Raw genomic sequence first — 19,986 nt, 5'->3', positions numbered from 1 at the left:
ACGAGAGTCTCCCCTACCTCCTCGGATTCTTTTAAGGACCCTTGGGTGCAGTCCGTCCGGACCTGCTGCCGTCAAGCGCTCCGGGGCGCTAACCCTACGTGAGGAGCCCGGTATAAATGCAAGTTGTTGTCGCTCAGCGGAAGGTCAGCGTTGGCTGGAGCCCACCCGCCCTGCAGCTCAGCCGCTTCCCGTGTCGGCCGCAAATCCAGCTCCCCCCGTGGTCTTGGGCTCGGCAAATAATCCGGTCCCAATCCCTGCCCTCGACGCAGAGGACTCCGTCGTGGCTTCCGGACGTCTCCAAGTGCTTCCCGGAAATCCGCCCTCCAGGTGAAGTGACTGTGTAGTGTGCGGGCGAAATGGGCTGGAGGAAGGAAGCCTCTCACCACTGCATGGCCCCGGGAGGCACGTGTCCATTTGGAGGCAGGTGGGTGGGTGGGTCGGTAGCCGGCGGGCGGTAGGACCACACGGCCACCTCTCTCTCCCCCCCCCCCCTCCCGCCCCCCCAAAAAAAACCCACGCACACACGAGGTGACGTAAATGCCGGGCGCGTGACGTCACGGCGCCGCGAGCCGCCCGCAGTTTGAATGCCCCACGCGCAGCGGCGGTTGCTGGGTGCGCGCGCAGCGGAGGGCAGACCGGCGGGAGGAGCGGCTGCTGCGATGTGAGGTAGGAAGCGCTTCACACCGACCGACCCACCGACCCACCGGCAGCGCGACTGAGGGACGGGTCCCCGACGCTGGGGCAGGGGGTGGGGTGTCTCCCCTCTGGGGCAGGGGGTGTCTCCCCTCTGGGGCAGGGGTGGGTGTCTCCCCTCTGGGGCAGGGGTGGGGTGTCTCCCCTCTGGGGCAGGGGGTGTCTCCCCTCTGGGGCAGGGGGTGGGGTGTCTCCCCTCTGGGGCAGGGGGTGGGGTGTCTCCCCTCTGGGGCAGGGGGTGGGGTGTCTCCCCTCTGGGGCAGGGGGTGGGGTTCCTCTGGGGCAGGGGGTCTCTCCCCTCTGGGGCAGGGGGGGGGGGGGGTGTCTCCCCTCTGGGGCAGGGGGTGGGGTGTCTCCCCTCTGGGGCAGGGGGTGGGGTGTCTTCCCCTCTGGGGCAGGGGGTGTCTCCCCTCTGGGGCAGGGGGTGTCTCCCCTCTGGGGCAGGGGGTGTCTCCCCTCTGGGGCAGGGGGGGTCTTCCTCTCTGGGGCAGGGGGTCTCTTCCCCTCTGGGCAGGGGGTGTCTTCCCTTCTGGGGCAGGGGGTCGTTTCCCTCTGGGGCAGGGGGTTGTTCCCCTCTGGGGCAGGGGGTGTCTTCCCCTCTGGGGCAGGGGGTGTCTTCCCCTCTGGGGCAGGGGGTGTCTTCCCCTCTGGGGCAGGGGGTGTCTTCCCCTCTGGGGCAGGGGGTGTCTCCCCTCTGGGGCAGGGGGTGTCTCCCCTCTGGGGCAGGGGGTTCTGGGGCAGGGGGTGTCTTCCCTCTGGGCAGGGGGTGTCTTCCCCTCTGGGGCAGGGGGTGTCTCCCCTCTGGGGCAGGGGGTGTCTCCCCTCTGGGGCAGGGGGTTAGGGCTGGAGCAAGGTGTGACCATATTTTTTTGAAAGGATAATTATCCGCGGAAAAGTGATCCACCAATCGACTAACAACCGGGTTCCTATTTACTGCTCAGTAACCAGAGGCGTGTGAAACGCGCCCAACGTTTTGACCTCTCTGTGGATCGAGCCCAAGTCTTCTCGCTTGCGAGGCGAGTGCTCTGACTACGAAGCTATTGGACTCCACCGGCATAACTCATACTTTGCATAAATCGTATTAAGTGTACAGTCCCAACTGATATGATTTGTGTGCGGTTTACAGTATGCGATTTATATAGATCAGACCTGTGCAAGATTAACTGTCTATTGTAATTAGCTATTTTGGTTTGGTGCCTTAAACTTGATGCATGGTTTCCAGGGCCAGAGACCTGGCAGACTTTTATTTTAAAAACAATTCTATCAAAGCAATTTTATCGCAACATAAATGCAATGACTTGCAAGCTTAAAAAAATACTCGTTTCCAATTTTAAAAATAACGTTTTGGATAGCTCACCTCTTGGACCTCACTCGTGCAGGACACTTGAGGGTTACAAGGTGCATCTAGTCGGCAGTTTGTGTGAAGCCTCAACTATCTATCTCACATCTGTTCCATGACCTGCTCTGCCCTCCCCCACCTCTGCAACATCGTCCGGCTCTGTCACTGTCTCATTCCGCGGGCCGCTGAAACCCTCATACATGCTTTCATTACATCGAGGCTTGACTGTGCCATAGACTGCAGATCATCCAGATCTCTGCAGCCTATGTCTTCTCCCGCACCAGGCTCCGTGACCCTATGACCCCCATCCTCGCCCGACTCCACGGGCTTCCCATTACACAGAGAATACAGGTTAAAATCCTGGTCCTCACCTTCAAAGCTCTCCATGGTCTTGCTTCCTCCCTACCTCTGCGACCTCCTAACCCCCTGCTCGCTCCCTCCACTCAAAGGGCTCCAGCCTGCTTCACGTCCCTTGCCTCGCTCTCCCCACTATTGGCGGGTGGGCCTTCTGCCACTCTGCCCCCACTCTCTGGAACTCCATCCCGCAGTCCCTCCGCCTTGCCTCCTTCCTTGCCTCCTTCAAGACCCATCTCAAGACCCTCCTCTTCGACCATGCTTTCGATCTCCCTGCTCCCCCCCCCCCGCCCTACACCCTCCCCGATCCCGACCCCCAGCTCGAGTCCGAAACTCTGTCTGTCCAGCGCCCTGGACGTCCTCCCGACGTGAAAGGCGCTATACAAATGTAATTTTGTTGTTGTTGTGCTGGATTACAGGCTCAGTCATATACTGAATTTCTGTTGCTCTTACGTTCACTAATTGTATAAAAATGCAATCACTTTTAAAATATTGGCCAACAATGATTGCATAATTGCATATACAGAACATTGAGGTGGTTTTATTCATCAATATTGCATAGAAATCCTTCTTCAAATGACCATTTGTCAATACATTTTAAGATTTTTATGAAGATTTGAAGTGAGCACTTTCTCAGACTATTACCGCAATTAGGAGTCCTGTAGCTCAGTGGTTAGAGCACTCACCTCGCAAGCGAGAGACCTGGGTTTGATTCCCAGCAGGGCGAAACCACGGGCAAGTTTCCTTACTCCACACACCTAATAATAATCTCTAAAGAAAAAAACCCCAACAATAACATCAGTCACTTCAAACCACGACTGTTTGTGGGGACACTTTTGTGCGCAATTGGCCTCCGCGTTTCGCCCACAAATATACAGTCAATTCACTTTACAGTCTATTCTGTGAAGTGCTTTGAGAAGATTCGAAGCCGTGAAAAGCGCGATATCAAATGCAGGGATTATTATTATTAGAATACTCTATTTTTCTTTAATTGATTCTCATGTTCTGGCAATCAGTAGGATTGCCACCAAAGAGACATTTTTGTTTTTCCAATGAGCAAATTGGATAAGTACACTTAGTTTTGGCCGAAACATTCTAGCAATACTGAGTCAATTTCATGGTTGTATAACTACCAGTTTGCTGTCAGTTACTTGGTACCTCTAAACACTTCAATCAAGCCAGGAGAGCTTTCTCTGTGTAGTGGGTCACAGCCTTGGCTATTTCTCATTCATCTTGCAGCTGCACATAGAGCAACATTGGCAGAGACTTTAGAGCAGAGGATGTGACTGCCCTGTCATGCTGACGAAGGGGGAGAGAGAGTTAGTGAGATTTAGTTTTGAATTGGTTCTAATAAAGGATGATTTTTTTTCAATTAAAATGGATGCTACGGCAATTTATAAGTCCTGCCAATGTGACAAAAGCAAAGTTTTTTTAAAAAAAAAACGTAAGAATGATATTGGTCGGATGAGAGGTGGATATGTGAAATAGTCACCCATCAAATGAGCTTCAGGCATAGCTGATTTTCTTCTTCAAAAAGGAGCTGGATAGATATCTCTTTTGAAATGGATTGGAGATTGTTGGCATAAACATAGATTGATATTGAATGCTCTCATTCTGTGCTACATCCTAGTGCTGAAAAGTCGTGATATGCAGATGAAAAGATACTTTGCTTGGAAGGTGTAACGAATTTGTGTAGAATTTTCCATCTCATGCTGACAAATAATAATAATAATCCTTGCATTTGATATAGCGCTTTTCACGTCGGGAGGACGTCCCAAAGTGCTTCAAAGAACACACGGTAAAGTGAATTGACTGTATTTTGTGGGCGAACGCGGCAGCCAATTGTCCACAGCAATGTCCCACAAACAGTCGTAGATTGAAAATGACCAATTTTTTTTATTGTTGTTTTTGGTTTTGGAGGGATTATTATTAGGCTCTGTGTGGAGTAAGGAAACTTGCCCAAGGTTTCGCCCTCTGCCTGGAACTGAACTCAGGTCTCTCGCTTGCAAAGCGAGTGCTCTAACCACTGAGCTACAGGACTCCAATCCATGATGAGTTATACAATGCTGGGATTCAAGGAATAGATGACCTTAAAGATGGCGATTTTTTTTCCATGATTTTGATAGACCAGTGTTCCTTAGGAAGAAAAAGGCAGAAGACCTGGGCAATTGTATATCTTTAAGCAGCTGCTTGCTGAGTGTCCTTGGAAGAGTGCAGATGACCTGTGTCCCATACGTGACTGGTGGTTTGATATACTGTACAGTATCACTTCCAGAGGAGCGCAAAGGAAATGTAAATGAGGAGATGTATATATGCTTGTTGCATAATGGAAATATTATTTAGTATTATGCAGAGGCAGAGTAATGGAGCTTAATGCCTTATTTATCAGTGTGTGTATATGCACAGCTATACATTATATTTAATGTGTTAAAATAACTGCTATCGTTTGCAGTTCATTTAAAATTCTGCCACAGTAAGTGTTCTGATCTTCAATAATCAGTATACATACACTTACTGAGAAGCATTTTTCCTTTGAATAAAACATCTTTGGTTCACTAGGAATACTGATAGAAATTGCTGTACATTCAGACACAGTAGAGGAAGATGCATATGGATTGAATTTATTTTTAGTTAAGGTTTCAATCAGTGGTATCCCAAAAGGTTTAATCCCAGTCTGCGGAATAAATGGGAAAACATCTAGTGGGTGTTCTGAGAGGTTATTAAAGATTTTCTTTACCCCTTCCCCCTTGGCATTTTTATTCTCTTGAAGGTCAAAGTTATAAACTCAGAGTCCTGCATTATTAAGCAGGTGCTCTCCGGCGGTACTTTTATATTGCTCACTGCTGATAATTATAAACCAAAGCACTTTTTATTACATCATTCTGAGACCTGGAGGCCTGTTGAAAATATCAGTGTTAAATGTCAAACAAGTATTTTTGTACAGACAGGCCATACAATAAAGGGGGAAATACTGGTAATTTAGGCTGTGCCATACTTTTGGGTTGCACTTTATCAGTTAATCGTTATTAACCCTGACCCCTTTCACAGGCTGACTACCATTTAAAATACACGAACACGTGGTGATGCTGGGATTTAAAAGCCTATAGATTGTGGAGGAAGGGAAAATTTGAAATGTAAGGCCCCCATAGTTAAAGGTTCTGGAATGAATGACTGCAGAATATTCATTTGAACATGAGGGGGAAGAGCGTTTGTGGAATTTTGAATGCAAGAAGAGAAACCAAACTGGTAGTATAAATAAAATGATGAAAGATAAAGGTTCCAGCCGTAAGAGAGAGGTTAGAGACTATAAATGAGAGAGGATTATTTGGGGAAATGACAAACCTCTTGTTTTCTGTAAGTGAGATGCAGAGGAAGACTCACCAGGTATGGGTGCATTTATTCATGATTTCAGTCTACTTGCTGTTTGAGTTAGGAGCTTTCGAGGGGGAAAGAAGACTCCTACAGAGGTCTTGTCCTGTCAGTGAAAGGAAATCTCCTCTTTGCTGCAGTTGATTCCATCTTGTGGATATCTCTTTACTGTTGTTAGCATTCTGGTCTGATTCTGCAGCTTAGTGTGTCGGACCAAGCACTTCCGTTTTTTTAATTAACTTTGAGACTTCTGACCATATTACACAACCAAAGGACATGACACTGAGTGGCTGGGGATGTGACAAACATTTCAGGAACAATGGGAATCCCAGTCAAACTTAGTCTTTTTTTTAAAAAAAACTCTACAAGTCTCGTTTCCCAGTTTTATAGCAAGTGGAATGGAGGAACTGATTTATTGTTTGAAGATCTGAATCTCTCCTGCTCCTCTTGGCTTCTGTCAGATACCGACTAGCCAATAGTTAATCTGCTGGCAGTTGTCAACGTACACTGCGATGTATGCATGTTATGGGGAGCTTGTTCATTCTTTCATGATTTTTCCTGCTTTGCAATGTGTGGGGAAACACCTGGCTTTTACTCACTGCTTTCCTGCAAAAGAATCTCTGAGATCAGGGACCAAAACAAGAATTGAACCAGCATACGTGCACTTTGCTGTGCCAAGATATTTATTCACCAATTTATTCAAATCTAAGACGTTTTTTTTTCGTGAAAAGTATTTCAATAAGGATGTGCCATGAAATCAATTGTACCTTAGCATTGCAATAAAATTCCTTGTTTGCTGGTGCTGATTTCGGGGTTCCTTGAAATGCAGAATTGGCTGCTGCGTTTCACCCACAAAATACACGGTCAATCCACTTTATAATACATTCTGTGAAGCGCTTTGAGACATCTCAGTGATAAGGTGCTATGCAAGGATTATTATTAAAATAGTGAAAGATAGAACACCTCGATAAGGAAGCAAAGATCGATACCTGACGTGTTTTGACAGGGAAAAAGTGACATTGGCCTAGATCACTGTTGGATACCTTAACAGCTCTTTTTTGGAGCATTGTCAGAGGCCTCGGAGCAGGTTGATTGGCTGCCTGCCTGGCCTCGGATAGTTGTGGGTTATGGATACCGAGAAAGGAAAAGAGGAAAAATGTATCTACCAATAATGAGTCAACGCTCATGGAATTCTGTGTTCTGCATTTATTATTCTATCCCTTATTATTTAATATCACAATGCTGTGAAATTGTTGAAGTATTTCAAGCACGTCTGACATATAAACCTAGGACTGTAGTGACAGCAGCTCTTATTGCAAACCTCCTAGGCTGAGCTTTCTTGTTTCCTTTTTATTGCCTGATGCTTGAGTTACAGTTGGGAGCAGATTTCACATTAATAAGATGAACTGATGCTAATGATGCTTGAATGTATCGGGGTGTTTTCGTTACAGCTTAAGTGTTTTCATCATTCAGTTTACCAGCAGCGAAGATATACTCTATTGATTTTCGTGGAAATGTGCTAAAAGTAAAGCACTCTGTTTGTATTGTGGCAATAAGTCATCCATTACAGTTCATATTGTTGCATGTTTGTCTTATTGAATTGGAGGTTTGAATCACACAATATTCTTTCAAGGTCGGATGCTAGTTTGAAACAGTAAACTAGTGGTTTTAAATCATCAGATTCAAATTTATCTGGAGAAGTTTTAAAAACAAGATGGTTAGGAACATAGGAACAGGAGTAGGCCATTCTGCCCTCGAGCGTGTTCCGCCATTCTATAAGATCATGGCTGATCTGCACCTCACCTCAACTCAACCTCAAATGGTTGGCAGAGGTACTTTTTTGAGAGAATCTTCTGGCAACTATTAGCAGAGGTCTGCTGATAGGATAAAGGTAGACAGATTGAAGCTTTTTTTCCACTTTAGATGAGACAATTGAGTGGGGATCTGATAGAGCTGTTTAAAATTATGAAAGATTTTACTAAGTTGTTAGTGAGTCCAAAATAAAGGAGTATGAACATTAGATAACCAAGTAGCAGATCATAAGGGAGTTTACGAGTAACTTCTTGGTGGAATGCACTACCAAAAGCTGTGGTTGAAACAGAAAACATCCAAGTATTTTTAAGAGGAGGCTTGGTGCATATGTAAGAGAGATGGGAATAGTCGCAAATACGAGAGGGGATAAGGAGGGCTTGAGACTTATGTGGAGGATAACCAATGCCAAGGACTAGATGACCCAAATGGCCTGTTTCTGTGCTATAACGTTCTATGTAAATTATCATAAATAACAATCCTTGCATTTGATATTGTCAGGAGGTCACCTCATAGCATTAAACAGAATGAACTGAAAAATGTCACTAGTTTGCACACAGGAATGTCCTACAAACTGCAGTAAAGTGAATGGCCGATTTTTATTCGGGAGATTATTAGCCAGGACGCTGTGAGAAACTCCCTCCTCCTTTCGAACAGTGCAGTGGGATCTTTAATGTCCACCTGAAAAGACAGATGGGACCTCGGTTTAACACCTCAGCAATGTATACTTTAAAAGGAGAAAACAAAATTAAATTATCACTGCATATGTAGAGGGTACATTATGTAAGAAGTCTTGAGTCTACAGCTTGTGAATCTAGCTTTCTGTTTATGCACAGAATGCTTACAGCTGGAATCCAAGTACAATCTTGATGTATGTATTTTCCGTGTTTGCTCCAGTGTCTGTTACTTGTTGATATCGTCTATCATGGGGACTTTGTAAACTCATCTGAGACCTTTTTATAGCTACTGGATGTGGATGTATACAAAATTTCTGATTCTGAAATGTGAGTTGTAAATGACTAGCCTTGGTCATACTTTTGCATACAAGTTTTAATTGAGAATAGTTAAAACCAGTTCAGTGATAATAATAATCCTTGCATTTGATATAGCGCTTTATCACATTTTCAAGACGTCTCAAAGCGCTTCACAGCATATACTGTAAAGTGTAGTGACTGTGTATTTTGGGGGCAAAATGCAACGTTCACGGGTTTAGCATATGGCTAAAGTGGTATACTCTAAATTTGTTTTGCAAATTTATTTTGCATTAATATTCAAGATTAGACATCCTATAAATAGACAATTGTAACTGAATTGTCCATCCTCAAGAACGTTTGAGAGCAACAGCAACGCTGGGTATTGCAATCTAAAGTCTATTATGTTTTATATATTATATTATATAATGTCTGTTTGCTTGGTCTTTGTGAAGCGCAGGATAAGGTACACTCGGCTATTTCAGAAAAAGTAACTAGCATTCCACTTCACTTACAGGATGTTGTGCATTGAGACCATTTCCTGTAGCTAGCGTCCCTGCTCGCAAGTAAGAAGTGGCCTTGTTTGTCACATTTGTGTCATGTTTGTCAGGCTTGTCAGCCTGTGTAAACCTGCCAGTTTTGTAAGAGACCACTCAAAAGTTACCATAGTGAGAAGACTCTGGCACAGAAAAGATTGAAGATCTCCCATTTCTTTTAAAGAGCTTTCATGAAAGTGATTGGATCCTGAGTGGGGAAAAGGCTGTAGGGGCAGCGGCAGTGACAACAACAACAAATTACATTTGTATCGCCCCTTTAACGTCAGGAGGATGTCCCAAAGCGCTGGACGGTGAGGGAACCGCACACAAGCTGGTGGTTGGGATCAGGAGGGGTGGAGGGTGGGGAGTGTAGGGGTAGGAGTGTGACCAGAGGCACGGTTGACGAGGCGGGTTGTCAAGGAGGCAAGGGAGGGGGCAAGGCGGAGGGACTAAGTACATATATGCAAGTATAATCATTAAATCCAGAGTAAACAATGAAAGCAAAATACATAAATAATTAAGAAATAAATATTGACAACATGCTGACTTGCGTGGTGGTGACAAATTAAGCCATGGTGGCGTTATCAGGGTTTTACTGTATTTACTTTTTGCAGAGTGCCCTCATGGAGTCCTGCAAACTCAGATTTGGCAGTGGATGTACTGGACATTTTGTAATGCATCCTTTCGCTGCTCTCTTAGAGACGGAACTTTCATCACATCAATCTGTGTGGGATTCCGCGGCAGGTCCTCAAACGGAAAGAACAGTACAGCCGCCTGTCTTCACATGTTGAATTCTTACTGCTCATAATAATAATCCATGAATTTGTTATAGCGCTTTTCACGTCTTCTAGACGTCTCAAAGTGCTTCACAGAATATACTGTAAAGTGAATTGACTGCATTTTTGCGGGCAAAATTCTTGCTGCCTGCTCACATGTAAATTTCCTGATCAGCATCAGATGTAGTCTGCCTGTAGTCCTCGTATGTGAGTTGTTACAACAGAGCACATGATAATATTTGCTTTTCACAATTCAGTGAAGAGAAAGGGTCAATGCTATATTAATGTGGCACTGAAAGATTTAGCGGCAAATGGCTGAACGCTGGCTAACTACTCTATGCAAGCTGCTAGAAAGGACCAAACTGTAGGGAGAAGTTAATAGCTTGCATCCGTTAAAATTGTCCCCAAATACATTAAAGGTGCAGTAACAGGGCAGTTCTGTGAAGAATAATTAGCATTGTTGTGATATTTATGTAAGTTATGTAAATCGCATTTTAAGCAAAAATTCCATTTGATGTGAAATGCAGTAATTGACCAAAATATACTTTTTGTTTTGCTAAATTATTAAAATGCACATTAAATTCCCACTCCATATGTTCACTTTACAGTTAAAATTAATAATTCATTCTCTGCCAGTTAATGAGAACATTCTTCAGAACGTTATGCAGAACATTATTTTATTCCAGTTTGAATAACCTCCAACTCTCTCATTGATTATGTAACTAAATGTTAAATACCATTTATACTAGTTCAGTAAAAACAGACTTCAGAAGTATTCTGTGATATTCTACCAAATTATATTTTGCCACTTGATTCTCTGTTGAGTCTCTCAGTATAGAGTCAAGAGCCTCTTTCTCTCTATTCTCCCTCATCCCAACCCTGCCCCCCATGCTTGGGTCCTGATCCCTGACTGTTCAGCGTCTTGGGATGTCCTCCAAACATGAAAGGTGCTTTACTAATGTTATTTTGTTGTTGTATCTCTCTATCCACACCCCCAAATCTCTCCCCCTTCTGATGCTCTCTTCTGAGTTGGTATCTATCTCTATATCTCTTGACTCTCTTTCTCTCTATCACCCCTGCCTTATCCAGAGTCTGTCTCTCTCTGGAGGAAAGAGACTGACTGTGTGAGTGTCAAGGTTCCTAATGAGTGTGGATAATTGGCTCTCTCCCATATTGTCAGTGCTAAGAAATGGCCCAATGCCTTGTTGTGATTAAGCAAATAGCTTTGCTTAAACATCAGACTTAATGAAGTAGGAAATGTTCCCACTATTTATCTACAAATACAGAATAAAAGGAAAAAAATGGCACGTCTTGTTTCTAACATTTATCTGGTGAGTGACTCAGCATGAACTTTGATGAGTTCATTTAACCACCTACTCCTAAGGAGAACAGCTATTAATAGGTGCAGCAAACTTCCTTTATTTAGAAAAAAGGAAATGTCATCTTTTAAATGTGGAGCGCTTCTAAAATTCTCAGGCTCTGCTGAGATAGATGGGGAATGATTCTGTAGAAATGCTGTTAACACGAACAATGTCTGGTCTGTAATCTTGTTTTTCCTGAAGTTATGCGACAGTCAGTCTTGAGGCAGAGTAGAAGAGTTCAAGGATACTAACTAACTAACGCATCTGAATTCTATTCACCCGAACTACATCTGACTGATTAGTGTAGAATTATTGATGCGGAGGGTATGGAATTCTTAATATGCTGAGTTCTCTTAGCTCCGAGCAGTTATTTTGAACCTGATATAAGTTGGCAAATAGAAGTAGGTAGGAGAGCGTGAGGATTTAAGCTTACGTAGGAAGAACCCAGATTTGTGAAGGAGAATTTAGAAATCCGTTAAAAGAAACTGTACTTGACCACTAATTGTTGTACAGCACACTGTCAGCCTTGCGGGCCATTGTCTTTACAGCTCTGAGTGAAGTGAAAATGGCATGATTTCCCTGCTGCCGCACATAACAAAACATGCACGTGTTATCACAGCATCTTTATCATATTTTAACTTTTAACCCAGGTATAGTTGCAGAAATCTAATTAAGTTGTTCTAGCAATAGCCTAGGCTTTTGCACGTTATAAATTGGAAGAATCATTTCTTTACAAGATAAATCTCCACCCGTGACTCACTGCCCTTCCCCAACACACACACACACATGCACATGCACACACGCACACACACACACACACACACACACACACACAACATAATCTTGTAGATCAGCACGGTGTATCCCCACCACAGTGGCTGATAACACAATGAATCAAAATTATATCCCGCTATTCCATTTTTGGCACAATGTAATCACTGTTGATTCCAATATTGGCTCCAAGTTTGTTGCATTAGATTAAGAGTTGCATTTGCTGAGAGTACCGTTTTTAACTACATAAATACGAGCTACTTTGCTCGGATATTGTTTTTGAGCACCGTTCTCTTCCTGTTTCCCTTCTGCAGCCAGGGACTTGACATTGACGGCTTCGTCTGCAAAGTAGATAGTGTACCCCACCCCCACCCAGCCCTACACTTTTTTTCATTGGGCTATTTGGAAATATGTCAGTTATCTAGTCCTCCAATGTTCTCTTCCTCAAAGTGCTTTTACATTTTACTTCCGGACATTTAGGACATTTGAATGTTAAGGTTTAGTTTTAGTTCCTCCTTCAAATAAGGAAATTGAAGTTGCATGGTTTAATGCTTAATTGTTACTTTTACAACACATACAATTTTCCATTACGAACAAATCTACAGGAAAATCTGAAACTTGATGTGCATTGAGAAGATTGAGCTTTGTTCTGAGAAGATTGAAATGTCAGTGATCTTGGGATTATAGGTTACATGATCTGTAACCATTCCTTTTCAAGGAAACTCAAGAGTTTTCTTGTGGTTGGTGTTTTCCCCAGAGTTGTTTCTATACCAACAAATAGCCACTCCTAAAATCTGACCTTCATTTTAACCATTTTAACAGTTCAGATGAATTTAGTCGGGACATTGTTCAATATCCATCTTACACAATTCGAAAAGAACTGCATTCTGTGGTAATATTAACTTGAGATTTCCCTCTTTTGCTTTTTATGCAATCTTTTATGCAAGAGAAGAAAGCCACTCAGCCCATCATGCATGTGCCGGCTCTTTGAGAGAGCTATCCAACTAGTACCCCTCCCCTGCTCTTACCCCATAGTCCTGCAAATTTTTCTTTTTCGAGCACCTATGAAACTACTATCGAGTCTACTCCCACCACTCTTTCAGGCTTTTTCAAAGATCCAGTACAGAAATAATGGGTTCTGTGCTATAATTTTTTATTGATTCACATATGCTATACAAATGAAATCTTGTTGTTGTTGTTGATTCAATAGAATGATGTAAAAGTATATCTAAAACAGAATAATTCCCAACTGATTCCTTATGAGCTTTCACAGAATTTCAAATAAGTCAATACAGACATCACACTTGTAGATCTTGTGTCTTTCACTCTCTCATTTCTCTTAAGTATCATCTTATGATAAATGTGATTTAATTAAAAATACAGTTGTGGGAAAATGTTCTACTTGTGTCACATTGACACTCTAGTACAATATTGGGGTGGGGGAGGGTGGAATCTGCTGAATTGTTGTAAGTGCCATCGTTCGAATGGGATTTTTAACGGAGATACTATCTGCACGTTCAGGTGTATGTTGAAGATTCCATAACACTATTTATAAATTTTCCAGTTGTAGTGGCCAACATGCTCTCTAGATTAATCGGGCGTTCACTTCATGACTGTGGATCCATACTGGGGCAGGGACTCTTTCCGTTCGTCTCCTGTTAAGCCTGTAAGCCAACGGTAGTTCCAGCTGGACAAGCGGCCGGAAGCTTTCCAGGCAGTGCTCACAATGGCAAGCTATGCCATTTTAGTTGGTTAAACTCCAGAAGTACCCCCAATACACACAACCATCTTTGTATTTGGCATAGCACTTATAACATCAAAATGTCCCATAATGATTCAGAGTTAACTGGTAACTTGATGAGAAACTTTGATGAATAGACGTGTCCAAAGTGAAGTTTGGGTCTATAGGGCATCCTTGAGATCTGGAGGGAGCATTATGCAGGTTAGGCATTTGACCCAACACTGTGCAGCAGAGATCCATCTATCCAGGGTAGATTTGGTTCTAAAGAGCATTAGAAGCCAGGATTACGTCGAATTCAAAATTGTTGTGGTAAATTGTTGTAAAAAGAAATGCGTTCTTCTGGACTTAACTGATTGAGTTCTCCCTCAGGCTTAACTGGTTTCCATGAAAAGCCAGGCATGTCCACAGCAAATCAAGGCAGACTTGGAGATGTGTCGTCAGTCCTCCAAGCCAAAGCCCTAACAGGTAAGGCGTTCCTAGCTTGACAAGTACCAAACTGCATGGTTACCTATTAAACGCCTTGTGTAACATCAAGTTTTGTAAGACATTCATTTGTAAATTGTCACTTATTTATGAATTTTCAGCACATTTTCAGGTAGTGAGAACAGCCGTGTAAACTACTCTTCTATTGCAATGAAAATCTGTTGGAGGCTCTAGAATCTACGTTGTTTGATAGGCTCAACCAAATTCCTACACTGATGGAACAATATTCTTCAGAATTTGGAACTAAATCACCAATTTTGTTTTAAGGCCACAAAGCAATGTTGCACTGGTAAATGGGTTCTCTTCTGATTTAGAAAAAAGCTAGTAGAGCAAAGCTAGTTTCCATGCTATCTGAAGACACATTCTTCACCACATTCTACATAAGAGAAGACTGAGTAAAAAGAAAAAACTGCTGCAACTGCAATTTTTATTTTGGGGGGGTTGGAAATCAAAGTGCTCTGAAACTTATGTGCACAAAAGATTTTATAGAGTGGTTCCAATGAAATTTGATACCCATTTCATGCTCTGATAACTGCAAGTATCGGAAGCACGAAGGTAGAATGAAAGGATTATTGTTGCTTATCTTGCAATACTGTAGCTGCTTTTGAGAAAATTGCTCGTTTGTTACAGGGATTAGGTTTGAAAGGGAACACCAGTTAATTAAATTGTGGGTAGAGGAAAGGCTACTTGCTGTTAGTTTGTGTGTCCTGTGCAGTGCTGCTGGCATTCAGAATTGCTGGAAACCCATTTATTATGCCAAGAGCACATCAGATAAAGGCATCATTCACGCCCAGTCAGTCGTTTGTGGTTCACGTATGTGGTGAACTCTGCTGACTGAACCATTCCTGTTATAAAACTCCAGTGGAGTTTTTTCACCTATCTGGTTCTTTTGTACTGTTTTAATGTACAGGTGACTATGTATGCTCAGTTACGATTGAGAAAGCTACAAAAGTGTTTCCTTTAAAATTGCCCAATCTGCGCTGTGATGCTTAAGTGTGTGAATGTTTCACAAACTGCACGTTTCAAGTCTTCAATTCTTGGGTGACTCTGCACATTTCACATTTTTGAAACGCTCGGCAAATTGTAAGAGACCTGAGATTTACTGAAGAAAAAAAGAAATACTGTATTTGACACGAAAGAAGACAAGCTTCTTGGTGGCCATGTAACACATGAGGAGAATGAGTCAAAGGAGACGGTGAGCTCTAAAAAGTTACTGGTTGAAGAAGGTGTGAGGGTACAGGTGTCAAAGGTAAGACATGGAAGCTACTGGTTGAAAACTGTTACTTCAATAAATCTTAGCCAAAGTTAAATCATTGTGAACCATGTGCCATGGCAGTCGATGGTGTTAAATCAGCATTAAGCCCCTCTAATGTGATTTTAAAAAATCATTCAAATTTTTATTTCCCCTTGAACAAAAGAAAATCCTACTGAGTTTGCCATTGCCATTACTCAGTTTACAAGTACCTTGGTGAGCCCATTACCTGCAAACCAGGATCTTCAGTTTTGTCAACAACAACAACAACTTGCATTTATATAGCACCCTCTTGCCTCTCTCCCAACTCACTGGCGGCGTCTGCTACATCCGGTCCAGTGGGCTGCTTGTCGGTGCGTCCTCACCTCTGTCGGTCAAGCCAACGGCTCACCTGTTTTAAAGTGGACCGATCCTTTAGGATTTATTCAGCGCTCTCTCCCCTCCGCCCCCAAGAGTGTTTTCTACTGTTGCCTATGGTGTCAGCCTGACTCAGTTGGAAACGTTCTTGCCTGCAAGTCAGAAGGTTGCAGTTATGACCCCCAAATGTGGACTTTGAGCGAATGATCCAGATTGACGCTCCAATTCAGTGTTGAGTCAACATTGCATTGTCAGAGTTGCCGTCATTTGGATGAAACTTTAAACTGAGGACTGTTTGCCTATTTAGGTGGTACGCTTATGACTTATTTTTTGCAAAAGTGTGAAATGTTTACTGTTCAGTTCTGATTTCCAGCAACGTTCATGACTGTACCTCAAGTCAATGAAGCAATCCAGATGTTTACAGTGTTGATTGGCTTGTATGTAATGGAAAGTTTCACAATAATTATATGCTTCAAAACAACAAATTTCCTGAGTGCACAGAAATTAGTTGGAGGTACTAATCGTTATAATAAAAATTGAGTAAATGATGACATCTCAGTAAGCTGTGATTTTTTTTGTCTTTTAATGCAGGAGTTATTTTAAGCACTTAAAGTGGCTTACAAAATTGCTCAAAAAATTACCAGAAACTGTGCACGCAAAATGCTGCAGAGTATTATGCTGTAACGGTTTGTGGTAAAATATATGTTGCATTTTAATGATTAGCTGCAAGTTAAATCTTCTTATCTTGCTATGCTACAGGATGAGGGGCCAGTTAAGAAACCTGCAGGGAGAAGGATAGGCAAACGGTTGCTCTTAAGGGTGGGATTTGGGGGTGGAGGAGACCTGAAAAGGAAAATAGAGTGAAGTATTTTGAACTGATTATATTTTGTAAAACAAACCATCTGTATGAAAGGAAAAGCCGAACAGGAAATGTGAATGCCAGAAGCTAAATCTAATGGCACAAAATGTGGGAACCATTCACAGTAGCACCACTCTTGATGCCACCACAGAGCAAACTAAATACGTATGCTGTTTTATTTCTCATTAGTGCATACAGCAAAGTACTCAAACATACAGAAAGTACTGTATAACTGTTCCCAGATCTAATTTCCTCTTTTAATTGCTAAACAAATTAGGGTAACGTTGGAAACATTGATTAATTTACCACAGCTAAATACTTTCACGTGCAAAGATTCTGGTGTGCACAGCAACGGCTATTAGATGTTTGCGGGAAGAACTTTTTCTCCCTCGGGGTTGGGGAATGAAAATTTCTGCTCAACAAGATTACACAGTCCATGTTGAGCAGTGTAATATTCAATACTTCATCACTTTCAGAATCAAGCTCAATTGAGTCAGCTGCAGTATTGGTTAGATAGAAGGTAAAGCTTCCTCTACAATACGAGAACAGTAAAGTGAATTCACTGTATATTTTATGGGCGAAATGCTAGCAGCCAATTGTGCACTGCAGTGTCCCACAAACATCCGTGGATTGAGTGATCAAATTATTATTTATTTTTTAAAGGGATTGTTACCCCCAGAAACGTGATCTGCAAATCGACTAACATCTGGCCTGTATCTATGTTGTAAATGTTCTATAATTAATTCCAAGCGTATCCTCGGATAGAAACATCAGGGCCTGGCGATCTGCCCAGTTTAAGTCTCATTAGTTTTTGCATTATATTTTTCCTGCCTTTTACTAATCCCTTTAAATTTTCTCCTTCACTAAAGGAGAACTTTTTCTATCTTTAGGATGACATCCCTTTTTCCATTGTGAAGACAGCAGCAAAATATTAATTTCAGTACTGACACTTTATATCTCAGCAAGTTGTATCGCACCTCTCTTGAGAGGTACGATACAATGATCATTGGAAGATTGAGGCGTTCTTACTAGGATATCAAAGGGTGACCTACTTAGAATATGTGTAAGTAGGGTGTGCCTCTTCTGTGAAGCATTTTGGGACTTCTCAATGACGTGATAAGGTGCTTTATCAAATACAAGGATTATTATTTTTAAGGGAAATTTTGGCATAAGGCAAAATGATGCTTAATCCAGAAACCAGACACAAAAATAAATGTACATTTACATTCAAAAGACATCTTAAATAGCTTTATACAATTGATCGGGAGCCTGAGGAGAGGTGGAAGGTAGATGAAAGTATGGTTAAGAAGATGGGTCTTAAAGTAGGTTTTGAAGTCAGGGAAGAAGGGGGAAAGGCAGATGAACTCATGGATGGAGTTCCAAACAGTGTTTCTTCCGATGTTCTTCCTGTGCAACGTATTGGCAGCAACCTCTGGAAGTAGGCTGTTTGTTAGCATATGAAAGAAGCCAGACAAGGTTTTGAAGCATAATGGCCTGTGTCAGGGTCCTTATCTAATTGTGCTCCATGGGAACCTTATAATGAAGTGCATTATAAAAGGCTTCTTTTGTACCCTTTCAAAATAAAACTTGAATGAACTATAGCTAACCTTTCTGCTTTATCTCACAATTGGAAGTATTAAAATAAATTCAGGAAACGACCTTATTCAGTCATTAAAGGAACAGTTAGTACCTCATTTTTGGACGTTTGTCTTTTCTCCCCAGGTCTGCCTGACTTCTATAGTTACATGAGAAATGTCAAAATGATTTTACAACACAGAACAGGACAATGCAAATGCATCAATAAGGTAGGCTACAGTGCTGTAAATTTTAAATGTAAATGTTTATTTGGGCTGCAAAACACACAAGTTAAGGATTTATATTAACATCTCTCTATAGTAAAACATTGGAATACGGTATAAAAATATTAACAGAATTATTGAGAATCTGCAGCAGGTCAATTAACATTTGAAAGTATTTGGGTGTGCCTCTTGTGTGAAACATTTTAGGACTTCTCGATGATGTGATATATTTAGCAAATATATATAATTTGATATATTATAATATATATATTAACTCCCTTGCCACCTTTAAGACCCTCCTCTTCGATTGTGCTTTTGATCTCCCTGCTTCCCCGCCGCCCCTTCCACCCTGACCCCCAGCTTGTGTCCGTAACTCTGTTTGTCCAGTGCCTTGGGACATCCTCCCGACGGGAAAGGTACTTTACAAATGTAATTTTGTTGTTGTTGATGTTCTGAGCAGAACTCTTAATTAGAACTAAGGATTATCACAAAATGTTCACATAGCTCTCTCTCTTTCATATGCCAAATAATGTTACAATTGCAGTTTTACAATCATAATTTATAGTTATATAGCACCTTTTACATCAGGAAGACTAAGGATTCTCAAAGCGCTTCAGGGAACTCCCAACATAGCATTTGGGATTGAGAAGGGGCCATTGAATCGCTGGAGCTCATACCTGTGGTACAGTAATACCTGTGACGTTCCAGCAATGGGTCTGAGGAATCATTTTTGATTCATTTTTCTTGTTTGATAATAATTAATAACCCTTGCATTTTGATAGATCATCCCAAACATTATAACTGAATAAACAAAAGACCTGTATTTGTTCTAAATTTTCTGGTTCTGTTTCTTGCCTCACTTTAAAGAAATCATTTACACCAATAAAGTTAGTCTGATGTCCTCCGTTTAACTCTTCTTTGCAGACTACAGTATAAAACTATGTTTCTCTTGTTGTCCCAATACATCTCTGCTCTAAATGGGTACCCTTCTTTAACAACCTTACATTTGTTATATAACCTTATCACGTCAGAATATCTCAAATTGCTTTGTTCAACAAACCAGTTTTCTAATTGTGGTATGTTTCATTGGTTTTAACTTTTTTGGGGATATCTGCACAGATGTAAGACCCATTTAAATCGTTGCTATTGAAAGCACTCGTTAGGGCTTTGCCTTCCAGGGCTAATAGAGCCTAATGAGAAGAATTCCTGTCCATGTGACTGGTCTACCCCTTCAAGGGCTGCTAATGAGCAGACTGGGTGATTCGGCATTGTCCTGGAGCTCTGCTCTGGATCCACCTGCCATAGAGGGCTGACTCAATTTCAAGATCCTGTTAGGAATCATGATACTCTGGAGCCAGCTTAGCTCCAATGAGACCCAGTTTACCTTCCTTTCTCTCTCCTCCTCCCCCCCCCCCCACCGTACAACTTCTGTCTAGTTTTTTGAGACGTTTTTGACAAATTGATAAAAGGTTATATCAAATGTCAGGATTATTATTTTTTAACCAATCTTATGCTC

The 19,986-nt window shown here is 42.1% G+C and overlaps 1 protein-coding gene across 5 annotated transcripts in view; it reads left to right on the top strand.

Annotated features, from left to right (window-relative positions):
* Positions 1-606: 606 nt before the first annotated feature.
* Positions 607-19,986, top strand: part of LOC103189950 (protein-tyrosine sulfotransferase 2) — a 31,213-nt gene continuing 11,833 nt past the window's right edge. For 2 of the 5 annotated variants that reach the window (XM_042337211.1, XM_042337210.1), the window contains exons 1-3: positions 607-666; positions 14,090-14,185; positions 18,394-18,476. The gene's annotated coding sequence lies outside the window, so the exon portion shown is untranslated. Of the gene's footprint in view, positions 667-14,089; positions 14,186-15,177; positions 15,453-18,393; positions 18,477-19,986 lie in introns of those variants that run through there. The other 3 variants (XM_042337213.1, XM_042337212.1, XM_042337214.1) reach the window with 3 other exon arrangements.

Source organism: Callorhinchus milii, unplaced genomic scaffold (assembly GCF_018977255.1).
Source record: "Callorhinchus milii isolate IMCB2004 unplaced genomic scaffold, IMCB_Cmil_1.0 Scaffold8, whole genome shotgun sequence".
Classification (NCBI taxonomy): domain Eukaryota; kingdom Metazoa; phylum Chordata; class Chondrichthyes; order Chimaeriformes; family Callorhinchidae; genus Callorhinchus; species Callorhinchus milii.
This window is presented reverse-complemented; position numbering and strand designations above follow the sequence as displayed.